Here is a 22,878-nt window from a genome sequence, read left to right as displayed (position 1 = left end):
CAACCTGTTGTTAAGTGTATAATTAAATAGTTTTTAAATAAATTCATGAAGTTGTGTGACAAACACAGTAGAGTTTTAGAACATTTCTAATACCCTCCATTCCCATAAGCTCCCTTGCTCCCAACTGTGAATCCCTGCTCCAGCTCCTCAACCCTGACCAACCATGGAGCTGATTTTGTCTCTCTATAGTTGTCATTCTGGACAATTGCCAAACATTTTATATACATGGAATCATACATTTGATATTTTGTTGATAGAAGAACTTTCTTTCAGGGTCCTCTTACTGTTACTCCTAAGTATTAAATGCTATTTCTCCTTTTTATCAGTATATGTTTTTTGTTGTTGTTGTTGTTGTTTTGGTACCGGGGATCAAACTCAGGACCTTGCGCTTGCAAGGCAGGCGCCAGAACCACTGAGCTAAATCTCCAGCCCTAGTATATGTTTATAATACTCAACAAATGCATTCCCCATGGGGAATGGGTAGCTCTGCAAAAACTGGGAAATAGGCTGTGTGGCGATGGAAGGGGATCCACGTGAGTTGGATCCCTGGTACCAAAAAAAAAGAGCTTATTAGAACAAAGGCTTAAATCTGGTCTTAAGTGTGTTAGTTAGGCAAATGGATTTTCAACTCTTTGTTGTTTTGCATTAGTAAAAAATATTTATTCTTATCCCTGTAGTTCAAAATAAATATATTTTTATTTGATAATTTTAATGTATATAATTTTAAATTAAATATATTGTTTTAATTTATCTTAGTCTTCAAGGTAAATATTGTACAATGGACACATAAACATATTTGTTGTATTTTTCTGTATGACTTTTACAAGATGTTTAAAATAGCCCAACAGAAGTTGGACATGGTGGTACATACCTATAATCCTAGCACCCAGGAGGCTGAGGCAGGAGGATCACCGTGAATTTGAGGCCAGCCTGGGGTATACAGTGAGTTCAGGGCAAACCTGAACTACACAGAGACACCCTATCTCAAAAACAAACAAACAAATAAACAACAAAAGGTCCCAATAGCATAACAGTGGTTGCTTTCTGGTGTTCCTAACTGTGAGAAAGCTGTATCTTATAAGGAAACACTGTGTTAATAAAAGCTTTGTATAGACAAACATCGTAGTGTTCTTGGCTATTAATTTAAGGCTAATAAAACAACAAAACAAAAATTCACCACTCTGTGCATTAAGATGCTTGGGAAATGTTAGGGCAATATAAGGTATTTGATGACTGTGGAAAAGATACAAAAGGAGCTAAATTAATGGGTTAATGAAATAAAAACTGATTTGTTAAAAGTGTGGTGGACAGTATTGTGGAGAGGCTGAAAGCCAAAGAAAAGTATAGTCTTGTTACCTAGGGTCAGGAAAATGCTAGGCTCTTCTCAACTAGTGCTCACTGGCTTGAGGCAATGTGGTGTGAAAATGTTAAACTTGAAGGCAAGGTACTTCTACAAATGTGGAAGAATTTTTAAAATAATAGCTGTAAGGGTTATAAGGAAAATGTTATGTGGAAGAATAGGTTTTCAGTGCTATTGATTGGCTTGTGTTCAATGCTGATAAGAAGATACTGGAAATTGATCTATGTAATGTAAATGACGTTTTAGTTGACAAATGTTTTATGGCCAGAGTGTTGGAGGACCCTAACCCAGTATTCACTATGACTTGCATAACCTAAGTACCTCAAATAACAAGGATTGACTGTATTCAACAAAGGAATTTTGTGCAAAATATGGAAAGAAGTCATTTCTCAGTAATGAGAAACAGCTCAATTAAAAGTGAGCATTACAGAAGATTTTAAAATTAAAAAGTACGTGAAGTGATGCTTTCTCATTAGTCATTTGGGAAATGAAGCTAGGTACCAGTAGAATGGCTAAAATTAAAAAGGCTAACAACAACAACAAAAAAAGGCCAACATTATCAAGGGTTGGTGAGCACACAGAGAATCTAGGAAACTCTTAACACATTGCTAGGAATGCAAAGTGGTATGTTCCCTTTTTAAAACAGTTGGGTGCTTTCTAATACATTTAGGATATCATCCAGTCATTCCACTTTTAGATATTTACCCAGGAGAAACAACACTGTATATTTACACAAAGCTTGAACTCGAATGTTCATTGTGGGCTCATTCATAATAGCCAAAAGAAAACTGAAAACCAAATGTCCATCAGTTGATGAAAGGATAAACAAATTATGTTACATCCCTACTTAGCAATAAAAGAGAATGAACTACTGATATACACAGCAATATGGATTAATTTGAGAAGCATTACACTAAGTGAAAAAATGATATCCAAGACTATAAAATGTTTGATTTCATTTATATAGGAATTGTAGAAAAAGCAGTGCTAGAGAGGTACAGTGCCAATCAGTGATTTCCTGAAGCCAGCACTGGAGAAAGAGATTAACTTCAGAGAGGTTTAAGAGAACGTTTTGGGGTGATAGAAATATCATGTATCTTGTGGTGATTGCATACTATATGCACATAAAAAGTCATCAAACTCAACACTTAAAATGGGTGAGCTCAATTGAAGGTAAGTTAAGGCTACTATAAAGCTAAGTAAACCAACAATGACAAAAACTTCAAGGCCCAGCGTAAAACTTGTGCATACTTTTCCAACTTAAAAGTAATAACAGTTTAATTTTAATTGCATTTATGAGCCTTACCTCAGCAAAAGTTACGGGCTATCTCTGATAAGGCAGTAATAATTAAAATTTTCCTCCCTTTGAATTGCTAATGGGCTGATGGTTTAAATACTTATCCATATTCCAATATATTCTCATCCATGACCATGCTGTGACCTCTCAAAACAAAAGTTGGAGATCGGAAGTAACTAACTGACAATTACAGTGGTTGATGCACTCTGGTTTAAATAGAAGTGTCCTCGGTTAAAATATGGTTCATTCATCGGTCAAACTGTCCTTATTTCCTTTAATTGAATTAAGATAGACAAATGAGAGATGTGTGCAGGACAGAAAAAAAATCTTTTCACAAATCACTCTTATCCTCCCTCTGAGTGTAAAACGAATCAATTAAAAGCATGTCACAGCATCATTTACTCTTGAGCAACTTTAGCATGGGAAGTATTTTGTAAAAATAAAAAGTTTTGAGTCAAAAATTGGTTAGCTTTTACAGTTAAACGTATTGTAATGTCACTAAGAATTGTGAATTGTTTTTATTTTATATGCTTTTGTTTGACTTTATTACAACTTTATGGTTAAAATCTTTCATTTTTAAAATCTCATCTTAAAGTTAGAAACACCAAATTATAAGAAAATACACAATTGACAATTATTGATGCACAATTCTGTTTCATCTCATCATTTACTGAGATGTATTCCCTGGGGACAAGTATGAGACTAGGATGGAAAGGAAAATATAATTTTTACTTTTTGACCTAATGCCCAAGTGCCTTAAAAAATACAGTGCCCTTCCTCTTCCTGATGCATTTAATTAATGTTTAATGCACCATAGCTCATTTATAGATCCATGTACATTCTGTAAAATAACATTTCACCTGACTGTTAAAGTTTTTTAAGTTAAAATTAGTTATCTGTCCCTGTACTATATCTTGCCTCTTTATCAGCACACACATGCAGATTTATATTGCTTCCCTCAGAGTCTTTCTGTTTGTAATTCATACTTTGTCACACTAGAGTATTTTTGTCGGCTTTCTCAGTTTATGGTCTTACTCATGCTCAAAAATTTGTTGTGTTTGCTCATTTAACTATTTTTCCAGAAATGTTTTATACAGTATACATTTGGGTGGGGAGAAGATGAAGAAAACCTTATTTATTTAAACTTTCAAAAACATTGAAGTACTATGGATATCTACATTTTGATTTTTATAGAATCAACTTGCCCACACTAACCAATTCTTCAGATTTTAGCTGTTATCAAGGGCATCAGGATAGACCCTTCACAAAGAGATCTTCAGAACTCACTCAGAATACTCTGAATATCAGCCATTTAGCATTTGCTGTCTCTGGACTTCATGTCCCTGACCCGTGTTCTGCACTAGATTTCTGGTATATCTGTGAGAATCTCTTATCATCCGGCCTTTAGTGTAAACCAAGCCAATAAAAGAGAGAGCATGGATATGAGTTACTGATCACCAACCTTGCTGTCCTTGTTCTTCTCTTAGTTTTGTATACTATACTTCAAATTTTTTTCTCCTTAAAATACCTAGAGCTGAAAAGAATAATTTCTCCCATAATAAATTAATGGAATTTGAAGAAACAGGACAGGAAACTATAATTATTGGCAAACATGTTTAGGATTATTTATTGATAATTCTGCTCATTGGCAGTATAAAGTGTGTGTCACTTGTCATTAGCTGTAACAATTTCAGCACATTATGTTCTCTTTTTATTTACTCTGGTGGCAACATGTTTCTGAACAGGGCCATTGGCTATGGGTCAGGAGGTCAAAGACTTTGAGGTTAAGAGTAGATGGGATCATGCTATTAATTTAAGATTAGCAGTTAAGGTTTGTGGTTTTGTTGTTGTTGCTATTGTTTTCTTTTTTCTTTTTAATAGATTTTGTCCTATTTATGTAAAATGCCAAGTCAATTTTGCCAAATTTTCCCTTTCTGGTCTGCATTTTATTTATTTAATTTATCATTAATATATTGTTTTCTGCACTCTGGGAGGTGGAGGCAGGAGGATCACAAGTTCAAACCCAACCTGAGCAATTTACCTTCTTGCAAAAACCCTGTTTCAAAATTTAAAAAGAAAAAAAATTAAAGAAAAGGGTGAAGGGTTGGGGATATAATTCATTGCCAACTCCCTAAGTTCAATCTTCAGTATTAGGAAAAGAAAAGAAGAAGAAAAAAAAACCTTTCCATGAAGCATTGTTAACTTTTTGTAAGATTTAAAAACATTTCTAATTTTAACACTCATCTCCCACTGTATAAATGCAGCTACTATTTTCTGTACTTTTACACTTTTAAGAATTTTCCCCGCACATTCAAAAACTAAATAACCAATGCACAATGGAACTTTAGGTTATGAGGATTTGTCATAAAGATAGTGTTTTTATGAGATAGTGTTTTTCCTTACTATTCCTGCTGTTAAACTATTTCCTACTCTTAAACTAGCAACGTTTGCTGTTGATGTTTAAGGATCTATTAGTTGCTTCCCTGATATCTGAAACCTCTTGTCTGTACTCTGCAGCAAAAGTATCACCTCTTATGATGTCATTTCATCAGTGACAATTGTCTAAATATAAAGGGACTTCTTTTAACAAATGTTCTCTGTGTAATTTCCTCACAAGAGAATTTCTGCACAATCTCATTTTAAATCCTGGTATAGGGCACAAGCCTAAGAACTAAGTGTGTTTTAAGTCTTTCATTCCAAAGTTCTTCCTTTAAATCTTGGCTCATTTGACTACTAGAAGGAGATTTCATATACCTTTAAAAATTATTGGGCATGGTGACACATGCCCATGATCCAGCACTCTGGAAGGCTGAGGCAGGAGGATTGCAACTTTGAGCCCAACCTGGGCAACTGCTCAACTTAGTAAGACTTATTCTCAAAATAGAAAATAAAAATAAAGGTTTGGGGATATAGCTCATTGTCAAGGCCCTTGGTTCAATTCTCAGTATTGCAATTAAAAAAAAAAAATTGGCACTTGGGAAGCTGAGACAGGAGAATCACTCACTCCAAGTTTGAGGCCAGCCTGGGCTACATAGTGAGTTCAAGGCCAGCCTATAGAGTGAGATCCTGTTTAAAAAAAAAAAAGGGCTGGGGATTTAAGCTCAGTGGTTCCACTGCCTGCTTTGCAAGCACAAGGACCCAAGTTCGATCCCCGGTACCAAAAAAAAAAAAAAAAAAAATGTTACTGGTACTTCTCTTTCTTTCACCCAAAATCTTAGTAGTAGATTTTAACTTACAAATAAGCATTTAATGAGTACATTATGGATGCAAAGTATCAGTAAAAAAGGTCCATAATGCAGACTTGTCAGAGCGCAGTATTGAGTTCAGTGGGTTTGAAGGAAAGTGAAGGATATAAATTTGGAGGAGGGGAGTCAATGCATGCATGGTGCTCAGGATAGAACCTAGGGTTTGAGACATGCAAGGCAAGCATTCTACCCCTGCATTATACCCCCAGTGCCCCTCAAATTTGAAATATGTTGAACCTAAGCTTTAGATTTAAAATTATTTGCATTTCAAATACTATTAATCTGTAAAGAATAACACATTCCAAAGGGTACAGTCTCTGTGCGTGGAGTTGAGAAAGGTAGAGAATATTTACAGAAAGCTTTCTAAGAAGTAAAAGCCACCATAAGATCAGTAGTAATCCCAATAGAGAAGATAAGCATAATTGAGGGTACAGTGGCAAGAAAAGGTGTGACGTATTCAAAGGACTCATGGGAGTGGGGAGGACTTTGCCATGACATAAAGTCAGAGTATAGGGAGTTGTAAGGGGTGAATGTGGAGCAGTTTGGGTATTAGTTAAGGAGCTTGGACTTTAGCCTATGAAGAATAGAGAAAAGTTTTAAGCAGAACTGTAGTGACATGGGCTTGCATTTTCAATGCAACTTGGTAGCTGTAGGGAGGGCAGATCTGAAGAAAGGTTAAGACTGGTGTCAGGGAAACCACTTAAAGTGTTGACCTGACCTAGGGCAGGGGTTAATGGAATTGAAAGAAGAATGGAGAGGAGTAAAAGGTGAGAAACGTCTGTGAGTAAAAATTGTCAAGATTGGTGATTGGGTATCAGGCATGAGGAAGAGGAAGAGTTTAATATAAATCCCAGGTTTTTGTCTTTGCTAGTTAAATGAAAGAGAGAAAGTCAAAGAAGCAGTTTACTGGGGAGCTTCATTTTATTAACGTTGACTTTGATGTTCCTCTAAGATGGCTAAAGCTAGATCACCTTAGTCCTAAGTAAAAATTGGGGAGTTATCAACATATAATATAGAAGGTGAAAGGGAACATACGTAGAGTGAGAAATAGTGAGTCAAAAGCAACACCATTAAAATCAGCCAAATATTGCAGACCTACAAAGGCTGATTAGTTCTAAAGGAACTGTCAAAGAGGCAAGAACTGAACCCAAAATGAACGCTACCACCAGAAGTCATAAGGGACTGAGTTTCAATGAGAAGTGTCATTAGAAATAAGAGTGTGCTGGGCACGGTGGCATGCGCCTGTAGTACCAGCAACTCAGGAAGATTGCTTGAGCCTGCGAGTTTAAGGCCAGCCTGTGCAATACAATGGGACCCCATCTCTTAAAATACATATTTGGAAGATGGATCAAAGATGAGAACGGAATTAGCCATTGGATTTAGTAACTAACACGCCACTTGAGGCCTAAGTAAGAGCAGATTGAGTAGAGAAGTAGAGACAAATGCCACACTATCACGAATTATAAAGCAAGTTGAAATTACTAGACAAGTGAAAATAGAGACAATGGGTGTCTCTTCTTAGTCATTTTCAAGAGAGAGATTTTTTTTCATTTAAAAAACTCAATCATGGGCCGGGGACTTAGCTCAGTAGTTCCACCACCTGCCCTGCAAGCTCAAGGACCTGAGTTCGATCCCCGGTACCAAAAAACCCCACAAAAACTCAATCACATAATATTATCTGAAGCGCAAGCCTGTAATCCCAGGACTCAGGAGGCTGAGGCAGGAGGATTGCCCTGAGTTCGAGGCCAGCCTGTGCTACATAGTGAGTTCAAGGTCAGCCTGAACTACATAATGAGACCCTGTCTCAAAACAAACACACACAAACAAAGAGTCTGTATTTAAAAAAAAAATTTTAATACCATAAAAATAAATGTGTGTCACTATTAACATAGTTTTAGGAATAATATTTTGGTATTACCTTTCATCTCTTTTGTGTATATATACATGTGTATACATTTTAAGTGACTGTGTAGAATTGTGTAATTTATTTAACCAGATACTTATTAATAGATATTTTGTTTGTTCCTTTGCTTTTGTTTGGTTTTGCTATTGTTGGTTTGGTTTTGTGTTTCTGGTTTTTTTACTTTTGTAAACAATTAATTCCTTTTACATTTGTTCCATTGATATTATTACTTCCTCCAGATAAATTTCTAGAAGTAAAATTAATGGACCAATGCGTATGCCTATTATTAAGGCTTTTGATATATATTTCCAAATGACTTGTCAAAAGGTTTTTTTACCACAGATGTAAAAAATATGAGAGAGTAGTTCAGAAACATGGATTTTAGAGTGTCAATCTATGTAATAGTTCCAAAATAAGAAAACAGAATGAGGTGATAGTCACATAATAAAGAATTTTCCAAAATTGAACAGGGTTAGTCCTCATATTGAAAGTATGGCTTGAGTGTTGAGCAGAATACAGAAAATAAATTTGTATGTATATATTTTGTAGTGGAATTGAAGATCACTGATTTCTTTTAAAGTTAGCATAGAGAAAAGACGTATTACTCACCTAAGTATGAAAATTAGCCTGAAGATAGGGTTCTCTTTGATGGCAGTGGATGTCAGAGGGAGTGGGATGCCAAAATGATGAGTGAAAATAATTCTTATAATACTATACCTAGCTAAAATTTTGTTTTCCATGTTTGTGTGTGCATGTGTGTGTGTGTTTGGAGCAATACACACATTGTATGTTGGGCAAGCTGGTCTCCAACTTCTGGATTCATGCAGTTTCCCACCTTACCCTCTCTAATTAGCTGGAACTAAACTTGTACACCACCACGCCCAGGTGGAAATCTTTTAAAGATGTACTTTACCATGAAAATGTGAATATAAATGGAAGGAGTAATATGCAAGATACAGAATTATGTTGGTAATTAACTTTAAATGGTTTAATAATGTTAATAGAATAGCAATACCTTTCATTTTATAATTTACTAAATCCCAGACAATCATGGTAAAGATGATGTGGGGATATTCAGTTGCAGCTAAAGCATGTTTAGGACAGATATTTAGTTACTGAGTGACCTATGGAAATTTATAGTTAAAGTATATGAGAAAAATTTAAGGATAAACCACTAATAGAAATACAAACTATAGCTTCCAAACATACTGAGAAAAAATTATTAAAGAATACTATAAGTGCAATAAAAGGCAAAAAAGATCTTACAAAAATATGATGCTAGAAAAGAGCTCCAATATATCAATAATCAAATTTAAGCAACTATCATGTTGAATTTTTTTATATTTTGCTTGTAAGAAAAATAATCTGGAGATTGTGCCATTAGCTTTACTCAGTGGTGGGAAATTTTAAGCTAGGTTCTGGTGTAAGGAACAAAGGGCTTTATTTTCTTTTCCTCACTATTGCAAACACATTGAATCAGAAAAAGAAAATATTGCCATTTAGCTCCACATATTTTGTCATTAGTTATTCTGAGTTCACAGAGGCCTGCAAGATCCCATCAGTCAATTCCCCTTGATGAAAATTTCATTTCAAATGAAAGCTGTCTGAAATTCTGAGCTGTCTTTAAAGCAATTCCAGACCTCAGGCTGGCAAGGGGTTTTAAAGATATACTAAGTATGGGACTCTTAAGTTCATAAGCTAAATTTCCTTTTGGATTGTTTTTCAAAGATCGAAAGAAAATGTCTGTGTCAGGAAATATCTTCACTTTCCATCTTACAGCTCCCCTCTTTGTCAGCTGTTCTGCTCTGACCTCTAAGATGGGGATCACATTTTAATTACAGTTATGTATGGGAGTCTCCGTCTGCCATAGCCAGTCAGCCTCAGGCTTGGCTTGGCGACAGAGAAGGAAAGAGCCCAACACAGGCCTTCTTTTCGGCAAGCCATCGTGCTGCTTTCCCTTTGACAATTAGACTCTGGAAAGCTGTGGCAATAACTGAAAGGCCCTGTGGATTGTCATATATTATAAATCTTTGGCTTAAGTAGCTATGTCCCTTTAAGTGTTATTAATCAACTTGTTTTTCATTACATTTCTTCATTCTCACATGTCATTTATACTTGTGGAATTGATACAATATATGAAAGTTGTGAAAATGTGCTATTTATTCTCTTATTCCATTTAACTGCAAATAACATCTAGGTTGTTGAGGCTGAATCTTCCTTGATGGAGTATTTGTTGAGCTCATTTCTCCTATCATTGTAGGCCCCTCCACCTCCAACTGTTTCTAAATTTGCTCATTCACTATTAATACAGTTATCCACAGATTAAACATAGATTTATTCTGGTTGGTAATGAGTATAAGGAATGAACTCATTGGATATCCTTAGGAGTGAGTGAGTGTAGGCTGTAGTAATAATGAAACCCAGACTGACCTCTATCTTTTGTCTTGTTCAGGCATAAGGATCTAAATTTTGTTCTTTATGGACAGCCACATCAGAAACATGTATATGTGCTCTTAAAGCTAAAAATATAACTTCTGTTTACCTGTCTCCTAATGATAAAAACCACACATCTACCTAGAGAACTCTTCAGGTTTATGCTTGTAAAATCTCGTTTGTTGCAGGCGATACATTCTTGCTCTGACCCTAGCTGAAATGAATGTAGTCTGAACTACTGAAGAAAAGCTATTCTATAACATAGTGAATCTCAGAATTTATTTTTCCAACTGATACTTCCAGCTTTGGATTCTGTGACATTTGCCCAAAGGGAAACACCGGTCCCCTGGACTGCACTGTGCATCCATTGTCTGAACTGTCACAGGAATAGTGCGTAAAGCTGTTTGCATAGCGTGCTAACTCTATCAGGGTCAGTTCCAGTCTGTGGCCGCTAAAAATGAAAACCATGCCCCAACCGGGACAAGAGTAGGGTCAACAGCTGGCAAAGGATATGGCAATCATTTATATAAATATGCTTTCTCAAGCCCACAAAAACAAAAAACCCCAACCCAACAGCTGGGAAGGGTTGGAAGTAGCCCCAAGGCTGGTTAGTCCCCTTCCAGATGGGGAGGTTAGACTGGGGCTAGCCAGACTGCTCCACATAGACTTCCGATTCGCATTAGAAATGAAAAGAGGAGAGGAAAGGGAAAAGGAAGAAAGGCTATAAGCATGACTGCTCTGTTTTTCACCTAACTTAATCAAATAAGTGAAGACTTTCCGAGGCGGAAGGCTTGCATTTATCGGTATTCACGCTCCGTTTTTTCTGTTTATCATAGTGTCTAATACACTTCTTAACTGCTTAAACAGAAAGCATATATGCTCCAAAGTATAGTTTATATATAATGTCATGGTTATTTGTAGACAGATTGAAGAACCAAGCTCAGATTTATGTCCTGTTTACATCTCCCAAACACTTATGTAGAACATTCAATGCTAGAGAAGATAATAATTGTGATGTTGGCTCACTCCCAGAATTTTATCTGAAGGATAGGGTTCGTTTTTGTAATTTGATTTGCTTTGTAATACATCGTTATTGCACATCTAATATAGCCAATGGAATAACAAATACCATTTTCTTGAGTTCATCTTAAGGTTGCATACCATGAGGCAAAGTATTATTTTTATAACTTGTTGATGCCACAAGAGGCAGAGGTGGGGAGTCAGTGACTTTCAAACTCTTCCAGAGTGACATAGTGAAAGAAAAGACACCACTGTGATGATGAAAAATTTGTTTTCATTATCTAGAAATAGGCAGCCTCTTCCTAATAATGGAGAGTTCTGCCAAAGCCAAATTGAATGGCAGGCAGCACTTCCCTCCTCTCTAGACTCATATTTGCTTAAAGGAAGGCTTACATAATGAATACACTTATAGGTGTAGGATGAGCTCATGATATCAGAATCCAGAAAGAGACGTAAATTAGCCTCTTGTGCCAAAATTGAGATGTTGTCTTAGAGAATGTGCTTCTCTGACATAAAAGTTAAATAATGCATTTTGCTTCTTGTAATGATCTGTCTGAAGTAAACATCTTACCTTCACTCATAGACTGTCAAAACTAGAAGGAACTGTAGCGATCATTTCAGAGACCCCCCTCTCATCATACTGCTAGAGTACTGGAGATCAGCAAGGTAAAATGTGCAGCAAGAAGATGACGTGGACCCTGAAATCAGGTATTCATCTTCCCACTCCATACAGAGGACCAATACTCTGTGAACTGGGGAGCAATAGTAATGAGCCAAACTGTAGGAGGACCTGCATTATCAAATCTATTTACTGATTTTTCATATGCTTAGATATACCGTGCAATTATATTTACTTCCCACTTTACTTTGTTCTGTGGCCATATAGCAGCAAAGCAATTGTTGCACAAGTATCAGTGTTTTATTAGAAATTATGATGATTTCTAGATTATGTTTTGGTCAGGATGAGTGTATTGGGTGTTGGTTCTGAGAGTCTATATATGTTCTCCTAGATTTTAACCTTTTGAGAGGCAAGAAAACTGGGTCTTACTCATATTTGTATTCACTGAGTCTGATAAATACGAGTACCTAGTGGATGCTGTAATTAAAGTGTAGGAAATACTGACTTTCAAATAATTTAGTCATTCAAATAATTTCCTCTATAGTAGCTACAACCACTATATTCCAAATTTTTTCAGAATGGGGGCACTTTTTATTTATTCAATTCACACAATAGATCAGTAATTTTGCAGGCTAGTGAGAGTAGGCAGAGATGTTTCTAACTAGTTTTTGTTTTCTTCCTACCATCTTCCTGCCCTGGCCCTTTGGTAATTTCTATGCATTTACTTTTAATAAATTTATTTTATTTTAATACATTGTTCAATTTGTCTCAAATACTTTCTTTGCATTTATCTACAAACTTTAAGTGTAAAAACTAAGACAGAGGCTGAGAGATGTACTCAGAATTTAAGAACTAGGTTTAATTTCCTGATTCTGAGTCTAAATGTTTCCTTTGATGCAGATTAGTTTAACATAATTGGAAGTTTGAAAGGTACATGTTTCTAAAGCTTTTAAGATAATGGTACTTAGAAATCATTGATAATTCCCTGAAGACTAATGCCTTTAATATGTATTTACAAACTCCAAAACTTCTATTATATCTTACTGTACACTGATCACTAAAATAAAAGGCTGAAGCAAACATTTTATCAGGCTTGGAATCCATAGTGTGTGGGGGGGAGTATATCCAGTAGAGTCTGTCCTTCCTGAACCTAGTTACAGCAGCTCTTACTCTTATTTTTATGTTTCTTAGCCTTTCCGAGCTATAATGCACTTGTGGTCTTGCTGGGATTTACCAGGAAGATGTATCTTCCATGCCTCCCATCTCCCTCTATTTAGCTATATGTATAACCTGCACAACCACAAAGTGCATGCGCTTATATCTGCTCTCCATATAGAATATGTCTGCTGCCAGCCTGCTTTGCTCTTTCCTCTCCACACTGCCACAGGTCCAACAGCTCCACTGTCAGACATTGGAAAAACAGATGTAGGAACCCAGCATGTGGCTTTCCATTAATGACAACTTGATGTTTTAACCACTACAATTCCCCCTCCCTTAGTTTAAAAGTAAATAGTACCTATTCCAACCAAATTTAGGATGTGATCAACACCATTCTTTAGGTATGTGTGATTCGTTGTTATAGTCTAATCACATTTTTCCTTCTAATTTATGGCTGGACTGCACCTTGTAAAAGATTTAGAACTGGAATATAACTATGCTAAACAAATCAAAAGAAGTACTTTCAGTGTTCCTGAACTCAAAGGGTAGTGAATTACTAATACTGTACTTCCCTTCTTTAACAATGGTGACAGCTTAATTTTGGTAAGATCCCTGTGATCTTTGTAAGTGTATTCATGCCAGTAATGTTCTAAGCATTAGATCCTATCTATCTCTTTTCAAAAAGCCCCACAGAATTAGTTTGCCTAAAACTGTCTGAAAACATCTTTCTAGATATCCACCTTACTTCGGGGCCCCTGAGGTCAGAACCTCTTGACCTTACAGGTTATAAGTCTCTTGCCTTTTGATCTTTCTTGGTTCTTTAGTTTTGGCCTACTTCCTTCTTAACATTCAAGCTTTGTTATATAAGGAAATTGGAAACACCAATTTTGGATGAGATAAGTTAACTTCTCTTCCAGAATAATACAAAAAGATGATTTTAAATAGAAACATGCTTGGCAAAAATTGAGCAAAACCAACTTCAGCATTCTGTCTAAGCCAGTTTGAAGTTGAGCACCTTCATTTCTGCCCTCTCTTCAAAAAAAGAAAAGTGAATAAACAAAAATTAGAACATACTGCTGACTTAGTGATAAGTTTTATTAGTTCCCAAGATAGCTTGCTTGAGACGTTGGAGGAAGTCATAGTGGTCCAAATGAGTGAGAAGCAGATTAATAAAATGAATTGGTCAGCCTGTTGTTCTCTCCTTACTGACCAGAATAATATGCCGTTTGATAGTAGTAACAACAAGGTGAGTATGGCACTTACTATTGAAAAAACATCATCATGTTTATTATGTTATAGCTATAACGAATGAAAGAGAGATTGTGATCTTTATTTCATTATGGAGGAGCTGAGTTACAAAAAAATACTCAACTTGTGCAAGCCTATGGGGTAAATAAATGGCAAAGCTGGTGTAGAACATCAGGTCCTGGACCCTGATTCTTTGCACTCAGAAGTTCTTGGTGGAGAGGCTTTCAGATTGAAGCAGATTGCTTTAGACTTGCAACCAGGGTGGTGGAAAGGTGTCCTCAGTTGTTTACCTGGCTGGCTGTCTTGTTTTAATGTTTTTTCACTATTATTTTGTGTCTGTTTCAGCTGTTATTTGGGTTTTCTTTTTTTGTCATGCCCATAGAGGCAAGTACAGTTTACCTGTCTGAGCCTAATAACCAATGGCATACCTTTCAAATAGAATTGGAAAATGCACTTTTTTGATAGGATACCTTTTTCTTTCCTTGCCTCAGCCCAAAAATCTCCATCAGAAAATGATAAAAAATAAAAACAAGCCCTTTTCTTTGGAGTCTGGGTCTCACTATCTGGTTCAGGCTGGCCTTGAACTCACTATATAGCCCAGGATGGCCTCAAAGTTGTGGTAACCCTCCTGCCTCAGCCTCCTGAGTGCTGGGATTACAGGCATTGTCATCATCCTCAGCTCATGAGCCTTTTACATAGGATTATAAAGCCAAGTTATGAGCTCTGAGTTATTTTTAGGAGGACAGGTGTTTATCTTTAATTCTTACTCAGAAAGTAGTATTTACCCATCTGCTAGACAGAGCAAAAGAAGACAAATGATGAAAAAAAAATATAATAGGTCATTATTCAGTTGTCTTTTAGTTCCATTAAAATTATGAGATCTTGTTTTTTAAAAGCATTAAGTGTTTAAGTAAATAAATTTAAACCCAAATCCAAAATCAGACAATGAGAGCAGTATTTCTTCTGAAATGCAGACTACCTGACTTTCACAAGTATCCAGTAGGAGCGAAGTCAGAATGAGCAGGCCTGTGAATAATAATTATACTTCCATCCCATATTAATCACTCTCTTGTCCACCTCACAGGAGCACTGGTGTGTGTGTGTGTGTGTGTGTGTGTGTGTGTGTGTGTGTGTGTTCTAAATTTGTTTTGATTTCATCAGGCTTGCGAGCTGAGTAAGGGGGCAAAGAATGTGGTGTGGAAACCATCCGTTGCCACTCCAGAAGGATCCAAGAGGAATTCTTGGAGCTGGAAACATGAGCTGTGAGCAATATGTTTAAATCGCTAAGTATCCAAAGTTTGAGTCATGTCCATTTATGTCAGGGAGGATGCTGCCTTCTTTGAGTCCTTCTGACTTCGACTGTGAGGAATGTGGTGCTAGAGGAGGTGAGAACCTTGAAGCCTGGAAAGTTTGCTTAGGTTTCAATCAGTGGTGACAGAGAGTGGTGTTGTTCCTGTCACAAAGTACATCCCATGGTCAGCTGAAAAATCTGTGGACATTTAAAGGAAGCCTTTTGTGTACTCTCCAAGGAGGAGGAAAGATAGGAAAAGGGGAGCTAACATTTTTAGTACTTTTCCTATGCCAGACACCATTCCACACACTTTCAGTAGTATCATATTTAGTTCTGTCAACAATCCTAGTAGGTAGTGATTTTCTACTCCCTCCCTCCCTTTTGCAGTACTGGAATTGAACCCAGGGCCTTTGCATCGAGCTACATCCCCATCCTGTTTTTATTTTTAGACAGGGTCTCACCATATCACTCATACTAGTCTCAAACTTCCAATCCACCTGTCTCATCCTTCCAGAGTGCTGAGATTACAGGTGGCTTCCACCACACTAGCGTTCATCTTCATTTTGCAGATGACAAAGCTGATGACATCTGCAATCTAACACCACTAATAAGGTTAAAATCAGGATTTCATCCCAGCTCTGTGTCCATGCTTTTCTCAACTGCCTTGAAACATTATTCAAAGCATTTATTAGAGCTTTTAACAACAACAAAAATTTCTTTCAATAACCTCCCAATTTTAAAAAACTTATTTAATTATTTTTAGTTAGCAAATGTATTTCCCTTCCACATTTCCTTGTTTTTCTTCTATAGAAGCTGTCTGGGGTAATTGTGCCATTGGTTAGAATATGATGCCATTGGTCCCAAAATCGTGTTTCATCTCTGGATGAACCAAGTTGAGTTTTTACAAAGAAAAGCTGAGAATTACATGACATCACCACGAGAATGTGTAGGTGAGCTAAGACTCAATGCCAACCTGGAAAATCAACTCAAATGTGTATCTTGTTGCCCTCAGATGGTCTAAATATTCAACAGGAATAGAAGTAATCTGTTAGCAGTAGAAACGACAACCCGCATAACTTAGTTACTGAGTTAGTAGCTTTTCTGCAGTGAAGGTTACACTTACGTATCTGTCCTATTTCAGTTTGGGCAATCAAGGTACTGAATTTTGTCTAAACAGGTTTGTATTTACAGTATCTGCATTGTGACTAAAGTGGTTTCCCTCTGTTGTGAATTGGGACTAATATTAAATTGTGTGTGATTGCTGGAGAAGTTTGCAAATGCCTATGTTTATTACCCTTCTCTTCAAAATAAAATGTTTTGGTAGCTCCTAAAACTAAAAGTGTTTTTTCTTCATAATTTCAAGATAATTTCTTCCTCCCTCTAGTTTGTCCATCTTTGTCTCAGCTCGTTGTAATCAAGAATTACAGGCTTTGGTCTGCTCTACCTTCTTGTTGTTTAATATTTTTAAATACACATTTTCATTTATCACCATAGTTCTTATTGTAAGAATGTTAATTATCCTTCACCCATACCCTAGTTTAAGTGAGGACTAGTAACAGTCTTTGTGTGGGCAAATTGAGTTTATTGCAGAGAAAGAAGATGCAGTTTTTTTAAACACACTTTTAGAGTAGAAAGAAGATTGAACAAGACAACTAATGTTAGTCTTGTCAGGAGAAACATTCTTCCCGGATAGCTGAAAGGAAGTCTCGGCATGCACCCTCTCTTATCTAGCAGTTCTTCATTACTACTTTTAATTTAATTTTATTTTTATCTTCCTGACTTCTGGGGAACAAAGGATGGCATAAAAACACTTTATGAAGAACTTAACGGTTTCCACATTGCTGTTTCTATAAAATCAGGAAGAGAATAATTAACAAAAGTATTGTAGAGTAGGTAGGGAGAATAGTGGTCATTATAGCATTTTTAAAAGATAATTTAAAATTCGTGGAAACTTCCAGCTATGTATTTCACCCTCTGCTCTTCTTTATAAACTTTTTTTTCCAGGGTGAGTGTGGTTCTTTTCTTTCCAGCTGGAACTCTCAGCCTTCTCCCTAGGACCCGAGGCTCCATCAGTGTCACTGCCAAGAGTGTTTTCGGCTCACCTTGGCCCTCGATAGGGGACAGTCAGCACTGCCCTGTGGCTCCCAGCTCATCAATCCCACAGCCCTCCGAGCTCTGAAGAGACCAAAGGGAAAGGGTGGAGAATGGAACCAAGAGATCATTGAAAATGGGGTTCAAGCTGTGAAGCCTCGCCTGGCCCCCTTCTTCCACAGCTGGGCTTTTGGCAGCATGTCCCTCGGGTTGTTCTGCATGGTGACCCGAGTTGCCTGTGATTTACTAACTGTTTTACAAACATTTCCTCACTCTGGGAGGTTTGATGTACTCTTCATCCTCCCCAGCTCAGCAGAGTCACTCGGTCTCTAAGCCAAACCTGCCTTTGTTTACAATTTTTCCGGAAATTTTCACAGAGGGAGCAAAACCCTCCCTTCTCTTCCAGTGTTTTATTTTTAAGTCAACACTTTCCTCAAGTTTATTTGTGCTAAACCAAACTCTCCTACAAGGTATTGCTCTATATTCAAAGGGGAATTGCTGCATTTCTAAAAATAGAATGAAGGTCATGTGAACGAGTTCAGAAAAATCTAGATATCTCATTTTACGGACCTTTACATTTAGATCACTATTTTTTGAAAATAATATTCCATGTTTGGATTTGCCTTTTTTTTCCCACATTCATATTAGACTGAGCATTTATGTGAAAAATTGAATTTGGGAAACATTGAGTGGAATCTTTTTAAACTAAAATACCCATGTTAAAAATAACAAAATTTGTTGTTGCTTCATCACTGTAACTTTCTTAAAAACAGAATTTATAGCCCTTTCATTGAATATTTCTAAAGTGTAATTGCCTTTGAAAACACAGTGCCAGGTTTTTTTTCTTTAAATCTAATTTCCATTATATTGCTTAGTCTTTACATTGACTGAGAATGGGAAAAAAAGTCTTAGAACTTATTAGACATTTTTTAAAATTTAAGAAAAGTTAAAGAGCTTGGTAGTAGAGTACTTGCCTAGTGTGCGGGAGGCCTTGGTTCCGTCCTCAGTACCATCAAAATTAATTAGTTAATTAAACAGTGACATGATAAAAAATTAGGAATTCTGATTCCATCTGAAATCAAAAGCTAATATTTGGTCCACACTTAGAGGAAATTATTTAACAAGTACTATTACATATGCAATTGCATTACCCTTGAAGCAAAGTCTCAAAGCTCTCTTTAAAAAAATAAATAAATAAAATAAACTTTATTTGGAACTGATTTATCTGGGAAATACAAGAAGTATTGTTTTTTGTCAGGGGGAAAAGAAAAGTAACATTTTTCCTCCTCCCCTTCTGACAAATAGAGCATACATATGCTTAGTTGACTCCAGCCAGGGACCAGTTTCCTGATAAAGTGTATTTTAGGAAGGAAAAATTGTTTTATTTCAACAAATCCAGCTGGACTTCTGGTGGGCCTCCCACATTGTCACCATCAATAGCATTTATTTGTTGACCAACAGAAGACCACCAGAATGAGGTATTTCCATTTTTCCTTCAACAAGAAAAGATAGTTGTTGAGAGGCCTAGTATGAAGGAAATGGCAAACAAACACCATAGGTGATCCTGTGTGACATCCAGGAACTATTGCAGACTTCCAGTGCTCAAGACAGGCTCCTCTGCCATAATGTCATTGACCTTGACGTACTCAGAACAAATTGGTCTTTGTGATTACTACCACATGCCAGAGTGCCTCCTAGCCCTGCCATCAGTCTAGAGTAAAGGGAGTGGGAGAAAGAGCTACTCATCAGAGAATATGCTGCTTTTATGTTCTGTAGGCCCTTGCCCGGCATGCTTTTCCCACTCTGCCTAGTGTTAAAATGGCTGATTTAAAATTTCCTAAGCCTTGTAGGCATGTGGAGTAGTATACCTAGTTATACTCAAGTACTGAATAGATAAATAGCCTTTGTATTCTTAGATCGTGAACTATTATTTCAGGATCAGAGATAAGGCAAACAACCAAAAAGCCTTTCCCTTCAGTTAAGAAGATATTTTATTTTCTCAAAGCTCTTTTAGCTGCCCAAACCATCACACCAGTAGGCTTGGAACTTTTTTCCTATCCAAAGAGTCTGCTGAGATGAGCAATTAACATATTCTAAATTCTAGCTCTCTTTTACTTCTGTAGGTTTTTGTTTATCCAGAACACAAGTTTTTACCAGTAAAAGTTTGTGTGGGTCCTTTCTCTCTAGCACCCTTATTATAGGCACTTGCTAAATGTTTGTTGAATGAATGAATGAGTGAGTGAATCCTGCAAAACTCAAGATGCACAGGATAATTCATATAGCTGGCCAGAGCCTAACTAAACAGAGTCAAATCATTGCCTTTAAAACAGGATCTTAAATCGATTTGTAGCCTAAAATCGATATATCAACTCTGGTTATGTTGTATACTGTGACACATACACTGGAGTATAACTGGCCACGTAAACAGCTCACATGCACACAGCAATTTGGGGTTTCTTTATTTATCATGTCTATAGTGTTCTCCACGTTTAATGTCAGAGCTGTGAGGGTACTTCTTTGGGGTGCAGGGCCTAGATTCAGTGGCCAGCATCATAGCCAAAAAACAAAACAAAACAAAACAAAACGGATGCTTCTTCTTCTTTAGTGTGAGGAATAACTTTGTTTTATAATAAGTAAGGCTATACTTCTATCTTAGTTTGTATTATGTGAAATTGTGGTATAGTTTCTTTGTGGCACTATGAGTAACTGTAGTATTAACTTAAGCTACATTTTTATGGTAGAAAATTGGGGGGAAGGGTTTCCTCATGTACCAGGGTTTACTTTGATTCTATCAAGGTTTTTGCTTCATTTTGTTTCTTAATGTGAAGAATTTTGTGTAGATCCAAAATAATTTCATTTTGAAAGAACAGAAGGATTGATAGAACAATTGACATGTAAGCCACAAAAGAAAAATATATTTCTAGTACCTCCTGATTTGAATATACAGTATTAATATTTGTTCTTCGTGCTTTTTTGTGTTTTCTGCATATAACTCTTACAGTGTGCCCAGGATAGTAGAGGTGTCCCTTAAACTTTCATCAGCTTTAACCTTCTATCTACAATATAAAGAGCAGAAATTCCAGTTTTCCTTCTCTGCCCTCACCCTCTCACCTCAGCTGTTCTCGCCAGACTAAGCATTGGTCATCGGGTCCATATTGTACCTGTTGCACTCACAGATCCACCTTATTCTTACTCCCTGCACCTTACTAATAAGAATGGTCAGCATGTACAGGCACAGGCATGTATTAATTCATTTAATCTTCACCATAACTTTGGAGTGTAGGTACTGTCATTATTTTTTTCTGACAGGTGAAGAAACTACATTAAGGAATTACAAATACTGTATATCCAAGGTTTCCAAAACAGTAAATGCCAACCTGCTTTGCTCCCAGGCCCATGCTCTTGATCACGGAGCTTGTGCCCATGGTAGTCCATTACATGGCTTCCCTGTGGATGTTGCTTACAAGTTTTTGCTTTTGCCAACAAAACCGCAGTGAAAATCCAAGTATTTCTCATGTGCTAGTTGGCGTCTTAAAAGCATGGCTAGAACTGCTCCCTGGCCCCCTTGCCCAAGCAATCTCTTGTGTTGCTGCAGAACCCAGAGGAGGTGAAAATGTGCCTTCTCCCAGGGATCAAGGAAATTTAGCAGGCAAAGTCCATTTTTCAAAGTTTGTTTTTAAAACTGAGAGACTTAAATTAAGTCATATTTGTGTCTTTCCTGGTGAGAAGTGTTTGGAAGGAATAATTTTCAGCAACATAGCCAAAAACTAGCTTTGTAAAATTATTGGTGTGATCCTTGAATTTCAACCAGAGGGGGAAAGGAACTGTTAGTCTTAAGTTTATGTAAGAACCTAAAAAAAATTAAAAAATTTAGAAAGGAACATTCATCATCTTTTTAAGTTAAAGTGTACTGTAATGCTAATAGTCATTCTTTAAATCCTCTTCGAAAATTATATCTAGCCATACATGCAGAACTTTAAAAAGAATGGAACATTTGGGAACTCAAAAAGAAGTCCAAAGAAATGCCTCTGTCAAGCTGGGCTGGCTGTGCACACCTGTCATCCCAGTATTCTGGGAGGCTGAGGCATGCAATTTCAAGCCCAGCCTGGGCAATTTAGTAATTTAGCAAGATCCTGTCTTGGGGGAGAAAAAAAAGCTGGGGATGTAGCTCAGTCCAAAAGGCTCTGGGTTCAATCCTCAGTACTAGAAAACAACAAAACCAAAAAACCTCTCCTTGAGCAGAAATAATTTTACTACAATCTGCTTCTTACCCATTATATTTGATTAGATGACTCTCATCTAATCTTTCAGAAAGTTATCTATAACAATTTATTGATTTTAACTTAACTTTAAACTTTAAAGTTAGGATGAGAAAGTATCATGACTTCCTAATTCCACTTTCCTGCACTTGGTATTTCAGTTACTATTTTACCTCCTTACAGATACGTGTTTTCACTGTATTTCTTGTTTTTTCTCCCAAGCTGGACTCTACTCCCAGGGACCAGAGAATTCTCCTCCTGATGTTCTGCTGAAGCCTTGCAAATGCCCTGACCCAGCCTGACTTTAAATCTACCCATAGTTTCATTTTCTAACATTATTTAGTGATTATTACCGAAGCGCCAAATAACAGAAACGTGTTAGTAAATTTCATTAAAAGATTGAGGGTTTTTCTTTCTTGCTGGGCATTTCTTATCCTCAGCTTGACTTTAACTTCAGTCTCATTAGCCCAGGTTAATTTGAGGGCATTCAAAGAGAGAGAAACAGAGTGCTGGGTCACCCCAAATGCTGTTGTCTCTGAGTCCCTCGTATAAATCTTTTGGGTCCCTGCTTTTATGGGAAAAGCAGGTATCCATGTGGTTGATGATCCCCAGAGAAAACCTCAGGCACATTTTGTTTGCAAACAGAATTACAAAGAAAAAGTCTGCTTTTGCTGTCTTTTCCTGTTTAAACTAGAGCTGCCCGTGCAGCAGAGGCAACATGAGCAACCTAGTGCTCCCTGCAACCCCATGCACAGCTATGATAGAAGTGGTGTGGAGTGGTTTTGTTACTGAGAGGAAAGTGCTAAAAAACAAAAATGTTGAAGAAGGAAAGCTGTATCTCTTATAGCTCCGATCCTGTGGGTATTTAATGTACAGTTTCAACAAAGGACTCTCCCAGTACTACCTCTGGTTCAAAATTGCTTAATGTTGAAACATATGGTCTCATGTTGCCTT

General features: G+C 36.8%; 1 protein-coding gene, 1 long non-coding RNA gene and 1 pseudogene across 17 annotated transcripts in view; 2 read left to right on the top strand and 1 right to left on the bottom strand.

Annotated features, from left to right (window-relative positions):
- Window positions 1–22,878, top strand: part of Bcas3 (BCAS3 microtubule associated cell migration factor) — a 583,853-nt gene that overhangs the window by 394,625 nt on the left and 166,350 nt on the right. The gene's annotated exons all lie outside the window — the stretch shown is intronic.
- LOC147823778 (uncharacterized) overlaps window positions 1–22,878 on the bottom strand; it is a 70,948-nt gene that overhangs the window by 43,181 nt on the left and 4,889 nt on the right. The gene's annotated exons all lie outside the window — the stretch shown is intronic.
- LOC147823779 (large ribosomal subunit protein eL15 pseudogene) overlaps window positions 1–22,878 on the top strand; it is a 38,751-nt pseudogene extending 15,873 nt beyond the window's left edge. Inside the window, exon 1 of the transcript XR_015443266.1 lies at window positions 1–22,878. This exon is cut by the window's left edge and continues 15,873 nt beyond it. The product of XR_015443266.1 is annotated as a large ribosomal subunit protein eL15 pseudogene (transcript).

Source organism: Heterocephalus glaber, unplaced genomic scaffold, assembly GCF_053883595.1.
Source record: "Heterocephalus glaber isolate CG9 unplaced genomic scaffold, H.glaber_assembly_v1.0 deba00001564, whole genome shotgun sequence".
Taxonomy (NCBI): Eukaryota; Metazoa; Chordata; class Mammalia; order Rodentia; family Bathyergidae; genus Heterocephalus; species Heterocephalus glaber.
This window is presented reverse-complemented; position numbering and strand designations above follow the sequence as displayed.